This window comes from Diabrotica undecimpunctata, chromosome 4 (assembly GCF_040954645.1).
Source record: "Diabrotica undecimpunctata isolate CICGRU chromosome 4, icDiaUnde3, whole genome shotgun sequence".
NCBI classification, from domain to species: Eukaryota; Metazoa; Arthropoda; class Insecta; order Coleoptera; family Chrysomelidae; genus Diabrotica; species Diabrotica undecimpunctata.
In genome coordinates this window covers 135,481,905-135,494,820 of record NC_092806.1, presented here as the reverse complement: position 1 = coordinate 135,494,820, position 12,916 = coordinate 135,481,905, and positions in this window count along the sequence as shown.

Sequence of the window (12,916 nt, the reverse complement as noted above, 5' to 3'; positions counted from 1 at the left end):
AACATATTTGCTTTCATTCTTACATTTACTCCACCCCCAACATTCAACCAAATAATTCAAGAGAATTACGTATTACCCATACATACACGTTTTTGTTGCTTTTATATTAGACATATTTGTCTAATTAGGACGTTGGAAAAGGTGTATATTCTTATTCTTGTTATTGGGGCGATAGTAATTGACCATACTAGTTTGTTCCATTAAAATTGATCTCTAGCACCAAACATGTTTCTGTTCTGAGAGAACACTGTCCAAATTCTAAACATGACATTGGGATAAAACTCACATCTTTTATTCAAAAAAACGTTATTATTTGCTGAAAACCAGCAATTTACCATCCACCGAAAAATTGTTTTTTCTTTTTAGTATTAACCCAATGTCCCTTCATATTTTTTGTTATTTATATAATTGCAAACCCAGATAATTCCATACCAAATAAAAATATGAAAAGTACAAAAAAATTCATAGCTGCTGTCACAATATGCTGCTGAATAAAAAAAAAATATTATAAAATAACAGGAAAACCCCAGTGGTTGGCTTTATACCAATAGTTTAAAAAAACTTACAAAGAAGTAAAATAAAATATTTAATATGTATCCAAAAGGATTACAAATCTTCAAAATGCTTTTGGTCCAGTTGGACCATAATCAGTGAAAAACATTTAAAGTAGTTTAAACTAGCTACTAGGTGTAAAAATCTTTAGATTACATGAAAATCATGTATTGTAAAATTATACAAGGTTGCTGTTGTAAGAATTCACTTTAAGGGAACTTATATTTTCTCTGCTCGAAAGGACAACTTGGTCCAAATGGTCATTATCTTTTGGTCTTTTATTCTCTCTATTTTGATAGCTCTAGTCTACTGTGATTATCAATATACAGCCTTCACAATTTTCTGCTTTATGCAGAACATCAAAATATGTAAATGTATTTCAACTGAAATTTTGGTTTATTCCCAATAAAAATAGTAAATTATATTAAAATGCCACAAGAAAATAGCTTCAGAACAATAGTAACTAATCCTGCTAACTTATCAGGTATCAAAAAATCTAGAAATGTTATAATGAAAAAAATTAATGATGAATTAAGCTTAGGACACCTAAGATTGACAATCGTGGTTAATACATAGTTTCCTGACAAATTAAGAACAGAAATTAAAACAGTCTTACTATTATTAAATAAGTAATCTTAACTTTGTTTTGTTTTCAGTCATAAATTACATACCTCTGCAGAAGACAAAGATTATTCATATATGTGTAAGTATTAAAATGTATTTATATATTATGATTTTCTTCTAAATGTGTTGCGTGATGAACCTTGCAAATGTTGAGATTCGTTCAGTGAATGTTTGATTAGTCTTTCTGATTTTTTTGTATTAACTCTTAAAACATATATTTATATTTATTGTGATATTTACAGCAATTTTACTTTTTTTAGTTCATCAAACAATAAAAAAGGAAAAACGATGCCATGTTGCTGATGTGGAAAGATATGGAATTATATTAATTGAGACTGGTATTTTGAAAAGGTAATAACTTTATTAATTGATATGAAATTCAAGTAGATTTTTATGATGATCAGACTTGTCATCTGAATATTTTGAGAACTAAATTCACTACCCCGCAAAATTAACTGAGTACTAAGTTTATTTTAAATGAATTTAAAAAGTATTAAGAAACTTACTCAACTAAAGTATTAAATTAATCGTTACTCTACTAAAATACTAGCATGGTGTAAAATTAGTATGAACCAATGACAACATGAATACCAATATCTGGAAAACATTTTGCATTGTTACCCTGGCTAAATGCTGCCGAGCATTATCCTGTATGAGGAGAAAATTTTTACCTACGAAATGCATATAAGGTACCACATGTTCTTCCATGCTTTCCCTAATTTACCTATCAGCATTAAGGTTGATATTCTCCCTCCCCTCCAACACCATATGTATGTGCTTCCAAAGAAATGTCGCCTCATACCATTATACTTCCACCATCAAATTGTACTGTAAGAGAGAAGCAACATTGGGCATAGAATTCTCCTGGTCTTCTCCACACTTGTTGGTGACTATAAGTGAATATATTGTAATCTGTAGGAGGTGCATAAGATGATAAATTTTGTTTAATTTTCTGCGTATGGTATCAGGTGAAACTGTAGTACCATGAACATCTGACAGTCTCCTAGTTCAAGCTGTAGCCGTAATTGTCCGCTCTCTAAGCACTTGTCTTGAGGTGTGAGAAACCAATCTACCAAGGCGTTTGTTGTCCTTTGTCTTTTGTGTCCTGGTCTTCGTGGACAAGAACCAATTCTCGAAATATTTATAAAGCACCTGATATTGTACTTCACAGAACGCCAAGTATTTCTTCGATATACCTAATGAAACACTCATCATTATGCAGAGCCAGCGCTTGCCGTAGATCTACTCTCATTGTAAAAGTAAATGTTTGTTGTCGAGAGCACCTTAACAAAAAAAAATTATTTAGCCACAAAAAATGAGATACTTTTAATATAATTAATTATTATACAAGGCAATTTAACAAAACTAAAATGAGAAAACTTGTGATTTCATGTGGCCGGTTAATTTTGTGGAGCAGTGTATTATTACAAAAGATTTCTCAAAATTCTGTACTAGTTTTAATAGTATTTTTTGCATAAAAATTCAAATGATGAATTAAGCTTAGGACACCTAAGATAGATAATCGTGGTTATACATAGTTTCCTGACAAATTAAGAACAGAAATGAATGAAGACAATTTAAATTTATTAAATTAATCCACTTTTTTTGTTTACAGTTTAAACTACATGATTGCGCACAACAACAAACTCCACAAGTAAGTAAGTATTATAAAATTTGTCTGCACATTATGATTTTCTTCTACACTTAAACAATTCTCAATTCACGTCATACCTCCTTTTGTATTTCGAATACGGCAGGATAGCCTAGGTACGCGTGCAATTGCCGAACCGGCCGGCAACGGAACGCACGACAATCGGAAATTTAATATCGTTGTATATCACTATAACCTAATAATAATTTTTGAATCCATCTTTCATTAATTATGAAAATTCACTGGAACTGACGTGAGTTTGCTACTAAATGCGCGTTACAGCATTTAACTTAAGACAGTTAAATGCGGAAGATTTGAATACAGCGCGGTTAGTACGTGCGCTCTCATTTTAAAAATTTCAAAACGCGTTTTTCTCGAAACTTTGTTTTTTCCGTGCGGTAGGCAAAATTTCTCTAGAACAAATCCACTGGTTTATGCTGAAACTATAGTATTTCGTGATTGAAGGAAGGAATTGGAAAAAAGTTTCGAAAGGGTTGAATGAATTTTCGTCTCATATTTTTTTAGAATTTTTCCGAGTCTAATCGTTTTTAAAACATTTTTTCGGTATAAAACAAGAACGAGTCGACTTTGTGTGAATACTCTTGATGTACTATACTTTCATGTGGAATAAAAAGTAGATTTTTTTCAACACAATACCTATGTAACCCTAAAGACCAGTGAAATTAAAGAATGTTTGTAAGTTTTGGAGGAAAAAATTGATTAATTTGGATGGAATAATAACAGCGCGTTTTAACAGAATTTTAGGAATTTAAAATAACTTAATTTAGATGAAAAACTTAAACGCCATAAGGTTTATGACGTGCTTTGAGATGTCTTGTGAAAATGTGTTGTAATGATGAACCTTTGCTTCATTTTTGAGATTCGTTCAATGAATATTTGATTAGTCTTTCTGATTTTTTTTATTGGGTTTTTGAACATATATTTATATTTACTGATATTTATAAGAATATTTATTGTTTTAGTTCCCGAAACGATCAAAAAGATTTGATTTTAAATGTGGAAAAGATGGAATAAACGAATTATCAGGAATGATGGAAAAGGTGAGTGCTTAACTAATTAATATGAAAGTTTATTTGAATATAAAAGTAGATTTGCTATGATGATCATGTATGTTGCCATCTGAATATTATGAGGACTTAACTTCCTTGGATGTCTGAAATTTTCCATTTTAAAATTGATTTTTTTATTTTCTTAGGAGGTATTAACCCAGCTTTATCTTGTTTTAGATTGAAAAGAGACTAACGATTAGGATATTTTTTAGTTAAAGAGTAAGTTTTTTTTTTAATAATTACTAAGACAAAAAATACCCCAATGGTTTATTATATGATGAATTTGAATGTTGCCATCTGAAAATTTTTGTGGACTTAACTTCCTTGGATGTCTGAACTTAACTCTGAAAATATGAATTGTTTGTAATACATTTTTGCATTACTAACTTGCGTTCATTTTTCATTTCAGGCTTTGTGAACAGTAACATCCGTATGAGTATATATGAGAAATAATGGGAAAGGTAAGTTAGTTTTTTTACATACATACCTTATTTTTTCTTAATTGGGTTGTAGCGTTATAACTGCTACATTGCCTGCTTTCTTTCTTATGTTAATATATTTCGTTAATTCTATTCTCCAATTTCCATATCTTCTGTCATAATTCATATTCTTCTATATCCTCCATTGTATCTCTTATTTTTCTATATATTTTCTCAGATATAGATTGTATCAGAATTATGTCGTTACTTAATTGATTCATTATTCTCTTTTCATTTTTACTGGTATTTGGTATAAAAACCAGTTGGCGTCCAAATCTATCTTCTTTATATTTCAGTATCTACCTTTCCTATTTTCTTAATAATCATCATTTTTATCTTTTACTCAAGTTTCTAAAGAATGAATTTTATTTTCATCTCTATTTCTGTTACTTTGGAACGAGAGGTGCCATCTTTATTCTCTGTTTAGTTTAATGCTAGTGACAAAGACTCCTTTTGTTGACATTTCCCCCTTCCCGTTCGATACAAAAGTCGATATAATGGCTTTTATTTCTAAAAATGTCGATTTTCTTCATGACTTCTGTAAAAGTATAATAACCAATTGTTGTGTCGTCTCCTGAATTAGGAGTCAACCTCCGGGATACATTTCTCAGGTGCGGGTCAAATTATATTAACATCCAGAAGACCAACCGGCCTGAGAATGGCACTATCATTCCGATAGGAGAGTTGACTTCAGGGCAAGAAAATCCACAACTAACAACATGGCTTGCTAACAACCATAGCAGAAAAGACCAGGATAAAACCTAGGATTTGGTGACAAGCATTTTTCCTTACTATAATGTAACACTGTAGCAAGAAGTCGAATAATTTTTATTTAAATTCAATATAATATTTAAACATGTATTTTTCTGCCCTTTTTGTTTAATATTTTAATAAACATGTGTTAATTTAACTGTGTATTGTTTCTTCTTTTTACTTGTTTGCGTGTGTTGCTCCAGAGTAGGCCATATTCACGTCCTGAGTGAGCTAGCCAGGGAGTGTTTCGTATAACGTCTAATGTAGCAATTTTGCAATTGATACATTAGGGGTTATGACTTTAAAAATTGGTACCAACGGGAAACGATTTGTCGCTCCAACGTTGTTAGTGATGTTAGTCGGGTTGTAGCAGCAAACTAAGGTTGGCGGTTACAAGTTGACAACAGCAGCTTAACGTTGGGATGTTACAAATTGAGCCTCGAAGGGTTACAAATTGGCGCCCAACGTGGGGCGCCAATTTGCCTACTGGGGGGGGGCTACTCTGGAGCAACACACGCAAACAAGTAAAAAGAAGTAACAATACACAGTTAAATTAACACATGTTTATTAAAATATTAAACAAAAAGGGCAGAAAAATACATGTTTAAATATTATATTGAATTTAAATAAAAATTATTCGACTTCTTGCTACAGTGTTACATTATAGTAAGGAAAAATGCTTGTCACCAAATCCTAGGTTTTATCCTGGTCTTTTCTGCTATGGTTGTTAGCAAGCCATGTTGTTAGTTGTGGATTTTCTTGCCCTGGAGTCAACTCTCCTATCGGAATGATAGTGCCATTCTCAGGCCGGTTGGTCTTCTGGATGTTAATATAATTTGACCCGCACCTGAGAAATGTATCCCGGAGGTTGACTCCTAATTCAGGAGACGACACAACAATTGGTTATTATACTTTTACAGAAGTCGTTAAGAAAATCGACATTTTTAGAAATAAAAGCCATTATATCGACTTTTGTATCGAACGGGAAGGGGGAAATGTCAACAAAAAGGAGTCTTTGTCACTAGCATTAAACTAAACAGAGAATAAAGATGGCACCTCTCGTTCCAAAGTAACAGAAATAGAGATGAAAATAAAATTCATTCTTTAGAAACTTGAGTAAAAGATAAAAATGATGATTATTAAGAAAATAGGAAAGGTAGATAATGAAATTGGACGCCAACTGGTTTTTATACCAAATACCAGTAAAAGTGAAAAGAGAATAATGAATCAATTAAGTAACGACATAATTCTGATACAATCTATATCTGAGAAAATATATAGAAAAATAAGAGATACAATGGAGGATATAGAAGAATATGAATTATGACAGAAGATATGGAAATTGGAGAATAGAATTAACGAAATATATTAACATAAGAAAAGCAGGCAATGTAGCAGTTATAATGCTACAGGGTAATTCTATCTTCTATATTAGATGAGGCGAAAAGCTCTGGTTTCTTCGAAAAAACATTACCGTGAGATATTTTCTGTAATTCTCTTCTACCCATTGTAGGGTAATTTTTTTTATAATTTTTTCAATTCGAACATTGTTTTTTGATCATTCTGAGCAACACGGTCTCTTGGCCATTTTTTCTAGAGTTAATCGTTTTCGAGTTATAAACAATTTAAAATTGGAACAAAAACAAAAAATGGCGATTTTCAGGATTCAAAAAACACAGTTCAAAAAATAGTTTTGAAATCACTGAGTGCCTAAATTCACATTGAAACCTTCTATTAGTTCCAGATTCTTTTATTAATTGGTTCCTCATGAAAATTTTGGGCTTATTTTATTTTAAAACATTGATTTTTAATTGTTAATGAAGCGCTTATGATGGGGCGGGCATTTGGGCTCTCACATGTATAAAGCAAGTATCAAGATTTATTTAACAAATGTTTGCTGATTTGAATTCTCATTTTACAAATGAGCGCTTGACAGAACTGCGCGAATTAGTAGGTTTGAACTTCAAGGGTTTGGTGATTTCAAAAATAATATTTTTTACTTGTGTTTTTGAGTCCTGAAAATCTGTATTTTCATATGTAGAGCATGTAATGCGGATGGAACAAACTGACCCAGCTAGAAAATCACTCCTTGATAGATCCATTAGGTAGAGAAAAAAAAAGTCCCAGATCAAAGTCCCTTGATAGTAATGTGATAATGTTGATAGACATGAGAAATATGGGAATAAATGCGAGGAAGGGATGGATAGGAACGATTGGAGAGAAATTCTTGAGAAAACTAGGATCTACACACGGTTGTAAAACGAGAATGATGATCCAAAAAGTATAACAAAAAAGTTGATTTTTACAATTTTTTTAAAAAAACATGTAAATAAATTAGGACCACTTTTCGCATGTCAACCTCTTAAACCTTATTCTGGGATATATCACGAAAGTATAAAAATATCTCATGGTAATATTTTTTCAAACTCGCCTGAGCTTTTGACCTTTGTAAGTTTAAGGATAATTGAATATGATGATTGTTCTATCACAGACCTGTTCTGACCCTCAAATTTTGATGTTAAATAGAACGGCCATCTGATCACTCCACAAAAATATCTTACATTGTTTTAAAACATTTATCATATACTAATAATAGATTTCTTTCCATTGCAGGGTGATTTCAAATATCCTATGAGACAGATTCTGGTGGTATTAAAAAAAAGGTAAGTCTTGGTTATTACATAATTGTTTAATGGCAAATTTGTTTTGGGGTCTTGTATGTCTTAGACATTCATTTTTACTCAATACTTCATTAAATAATGAAACTAAAACTTTTATGAATTTCCCAGTATTGTACAGAAGATTTTCATCTAGAGGTTGCTTTACATATATAGCACTATTGTTATAACTCTTCTATAGGTTTTTAATTGTTAGTGCATTATTATTTAATACATATCTACCCATATATTTATCATAATCCACCTGTATGCATACACTGCTGGATATTGGTCTCCCTCAGCTCATTTGACCTGTCTCCCGTCTTATTCTACTTGCATCTGTCAATGCTAACATGCATTATATATCCTTAATATGTTGAATCGTGATCTTGTTTTATTGTGTTCCAATGTAAATTTTAAACATGCATTGACATATTTCAAATAATCTCTTGTATTTCTACACTGACAAAATCAATATAATCATTTGTTAGATTATATACTCGACACAATTGTCTTTTTTGTTCCAAAATTTAAATTCGTTATTTAATTTGTTGTGTAATCATCAAATGCATACAATAAGGAGTCAATGGATTTTTTATTTGTGTCCTGTATGATGTAACAATGACTGGAACCACTATTTTGATGTAATATGAGACATTCAAAGTGGTCTATAAGCCAAACTATGTGTAACAGTTAAGGTCGTGGCATATTATCGTGCACGTTGCGTTTCCAGCACATAGCGTTTAGTTTCCGAAAAATATAATTTAAATGGATTTAAATATGAACAACGCACACTGTCCGGAACATAGCGTTTTAGACACTTAACGTTTCCGTTCAGTATATTTGAAAACAATATTTTACTGATGCCGACGGCTATGTAACGAGTCGTAACCGGTTGGTAAGGATAATGTGAATTAGATGTCCGTCGTTTTCCCCCCGTTGTTTATTTAGGTATTTGTTACAGAGTATTTAAAAAAATAATTTTCGAGGCTACTTTGTCATTTATGCATGTGTTTTTATTGCTTTGTGACAATCACGGAAATGATAAACAATTAGGACTTTTGTACGGAAGTGATACCTCTTCTTTTTAAAAATACTTTTTGGTTTGATATGTTTTTCACTGAAGGTGAAATTAAATTTAAAACATATTTAAACTGAATCCTATTCATTCTAAAATATCCATAATATTTTTCATCGTCACAATATTAATTCTCTGTATAAAGTCCAGTATTCACATTCCTTCTTCCTTTCTCTTAGCATTGGATGTACTTCAAACCTTCTTTTTAACACAGTTTTTCATTCTTCATCGTTAAAAAGAAGAGCAATTGCACATAATTTTTGTCGAGAAAAGCGAGATCATATCTTCACCGAACCAAACTGAAACGTTCTATGTATGAAAATGTGAACGCGCAGCCCAATTGTTGGAGTGGAAACGCTACGTGCCGGAAACTATACGTGCACGATAATATGCCGCGACCTTTAATGACTAGAGCTGGTTTCATGTGAGTTATCAATGGCCACAAAGGATTAAAGTATTGTCTTCATAAAATATGGAATGTCCCAATTTTATCCAGTATTTATTATGTACACATTTTCCATTGATTGAACATGATGATTGTTCTATCACAGACCTGTTCTGACCCTCAATTTTGATGTTAAATAGAACGGCCATCTGACAACTTTCAAAAGATATTTAAAAAAATAGTTTAAATCTTTGTTATGCTCATATATTTGTTTTAATTACAGTGCTGCGAATTAATAACCATTGAGGCTGGCTTTGCTGTTTTTAAAAGAAAAAGTAAGTTTGCATTGATAATAAATTGCATCAAAAATAAAGTTCTTGTGTATTCATGTCTGTCTTTATACTGAGTAGTTTCTTACCACGCAAAAAATCGTAATTTATTAGTGGAGAAAAATATAAAGTTTAAATAAAACATCTCAGAATTCATCGCAAAGAGGGAAATAAGAGCAAAACATGCCTAAAACTGACTTTGGAAACATGATATTAACCACAGTGATAGGAAAACTAAATACCATATCTGCAAAATGTTTCAGGCCAGTGCTCACCTACAGGTTAGAAACCTGGATAATGACAAAATTGGATTAATCACGACTGGTATAAATGAAAGGATCCTCCAACATATATGGCGGCATATATTAGAATTACATGTGGACCAGAAGAGAGAACCAACAAAAATCGTAGCCCAACAAAATATGATATGAAAAAGGTATAAATATGGACTAAGAACAATATCTGAAAACACTTGAAACTGGAGGAAGGGGAATGAATGAAAAGAACTGATTAAACGAGCTGTGGAGCTATGTTGATGACAGTCATTATTTGAACATGATGATTGTTCTATCACAGACCTGTTCTGACCCTCAATTTTGATGTTAAATAGAACGGCCATCTGACAAGTCTCTTAATATTTTTAAAAAAAGTTTAAATCTTTGTGTTATACTCATGTGTTTGTTTTTATTTTAGTGCTGCGAATAACCACTGAGGCTGACTTTGCTGTTTTTAAAAGAAAAAGTAAGTTTGTTGATTTACATAATCAATTGATTAAAAAATGAATTTCTTATCTATTGATGCCATATCTTTATACTAAGTACTCTCAAACCATGCCAAGAATCATATTGATGAGAAAAATATAAATTGTCTCAGAATTCACATACTTAGGATCTCTAATATATAAAGGAAACATAAGGAGGGAAATTAAGTGCAGAACCTACTTAGCAAATCAGATCTCAACTTTGGAGACATGAAATCAATCACAGTTGTCAGGAAAACTAAATGCCAGATCTACAAAATGTTGATCAGTCCAGTGCTCACCTATGAGAATGGCATGTGAAATCAGGTGATAAAATTTTTAATTGAACCAAGCCTAGGGAATGTACTAAAACTGATTGTCTGGAAGAGAGATGGATAGGGCATGTGGAACACATAAATATCTATGAACCAACTAAATTCATAGCCCAACAAAACATCAAAAAAAGATATAAGATATCTACAAGAATTTCAGTTTTCTTGTGGATATAAGGTATGACCAAAAATATAATATATGGAAGAATACAAGAAAATCTGACACCTGAAAACACCTCAAAACTAGAAACTGGAGAGCAAAAGTGAGAACTAAGAATGAATGGAGAGAACTAATTAAACAGGCTGAGGCCAAACCAGGCTGTGGAGCTAATGTTGATAGGAAGGTAGTTGGTTTTGTTGTGTAATTTAAATAATGAATTAGCAGACTTTTTGTCTCACATAGGACATGACAGCAACTGAAATCAGTATTTGAATGTGATACATGAGCAATCTATGTGATCTGATACATGAGCCTCAATTTGTTATGTACACATTCTCCATTGATTGAACATGATGATTGTTCTATCACAGACCTGTTCTGACCCTCAATTTTGATGTTAAATAGAACGGCCATCTGACATATCTCTAATGTTTTTAAAAATGGTTTAAATCTGTATGTTATACTCATATATTTGTTTTTATTTCAGTCATGCTAATTAGTAACCAGTGAGGCTAACTCTGCTGTTTTTGAACCAAAAAGTAAGTTTGCATTATTAATAATAAATTTATTACCTACTAATTACTGCCTTTATACCATGTAAAACGTGTCAATGATTACCTGAAATGCCATGGTGATTCAGAGATTTCAAACATATTTTTGTACTTTGTAAGTTATAGACTAGCCTAGACAATGGTTTGGAAATGAAAAGTTAGACAAATGCAAATGTTTTTTGTGATGAACTTGTATGTTGCCATCTGAAATATCATGTGGACTTAACTTCCTTGGATGTCTGAAATAGTTCATAAAAACTATTCTTGCATTTTCCAAATAAACTCAATATCTAATCACACTTTTCTTTTTCAGATTTATGGGAAATTAAACTGGAAATATATTACAACAACAAAACCAAAGCAGGTAACTAAATTACTTAATTAAGAAAGGGATTGATCGTGTTCTAACAGAGTTGTAATATTTTAAAACATATTTCTTTAAACCACTTCTTTAAAATGAGGTACACCTATAATAAACAGCTTCTGGCCTTTTAATCTTTTAGTCATTTCAACTATTTGAGTTTGGGTGTCAAACAGGATATTATTAATTCACAATATCACACACAGGGTTTCCTAACGTTTATCAACTTACGAGAAATATAAAAAAGAATAATTCAATTCTTTTGTAAGAAGAGACAGTTCAACAAACCCATCCTTTGTAATTATTTACCAGATTTTTCAATGCTGGCTTAAAGGCGGTCGTATTGTCTAATTATTATGATGATTGTTCTATCACAGACCTGTTCTGACCCTCAATTTTGATGTTAAATAGAACGGCCATCTGACTACTCTAGAAAAAAATAATGCACTGCTGTAAGCACTTATTTTTTTTAACTTCAATTTTTTATTTTCAGGAATATGACCAACCGAGATTTAAAAAGCCATTACCAAAAAATAAGTGGTAAGTATTTTACTCAAAATAAGGTTAAGATGATTTTGAATATAGAGGTGTCTGACAAAGCCTATACTATTCAATATATATGCCGAAGAAATTATCCAAGAAACGCTGGAGGGAACAAACAATAGGCATAAAAGGCAATGGAAAACCTATCAACAAGTTAAGATAGACTTATGATATATTACTGATTGGAGTCTTTTGAAATTTTGGCTTACAGAAGAATGCCTAAGAATAAGCTAGGTGGACAAAGTTACAAACGAAAGTAGTGGGAAGAATGAGAAAAAGAAGACCTAAACACTTTAAAATTAGAAAATATTTGGGCCATGTTATGAGAGGTGAACGCTACGAATTGCTGCAGGGGAAAATACAAGCGCGAAGAAGCCGAGGTAGAAGACACGTTTCCTGGCTAAACAATCTAAAAACGTGGTTCAACTGCAGCTCTGCAGACTAGAACTGTTCAGAGCAGCGGTATCGAAGAATCGAATCGCTGTGATGGTTACCTTTCTGAGAGGGAAACAGCGCTTAAAGTAGGAGAAGACTGTTGTTCAACTTACCAGAAATAGATTAAAGAATAATTCGTTTTTGTTATCGGGCGACATAGTTCAACAATCCTTTATTCCATTGTTTGTAATTATTATTTGCTCGATTTGTAAATGCT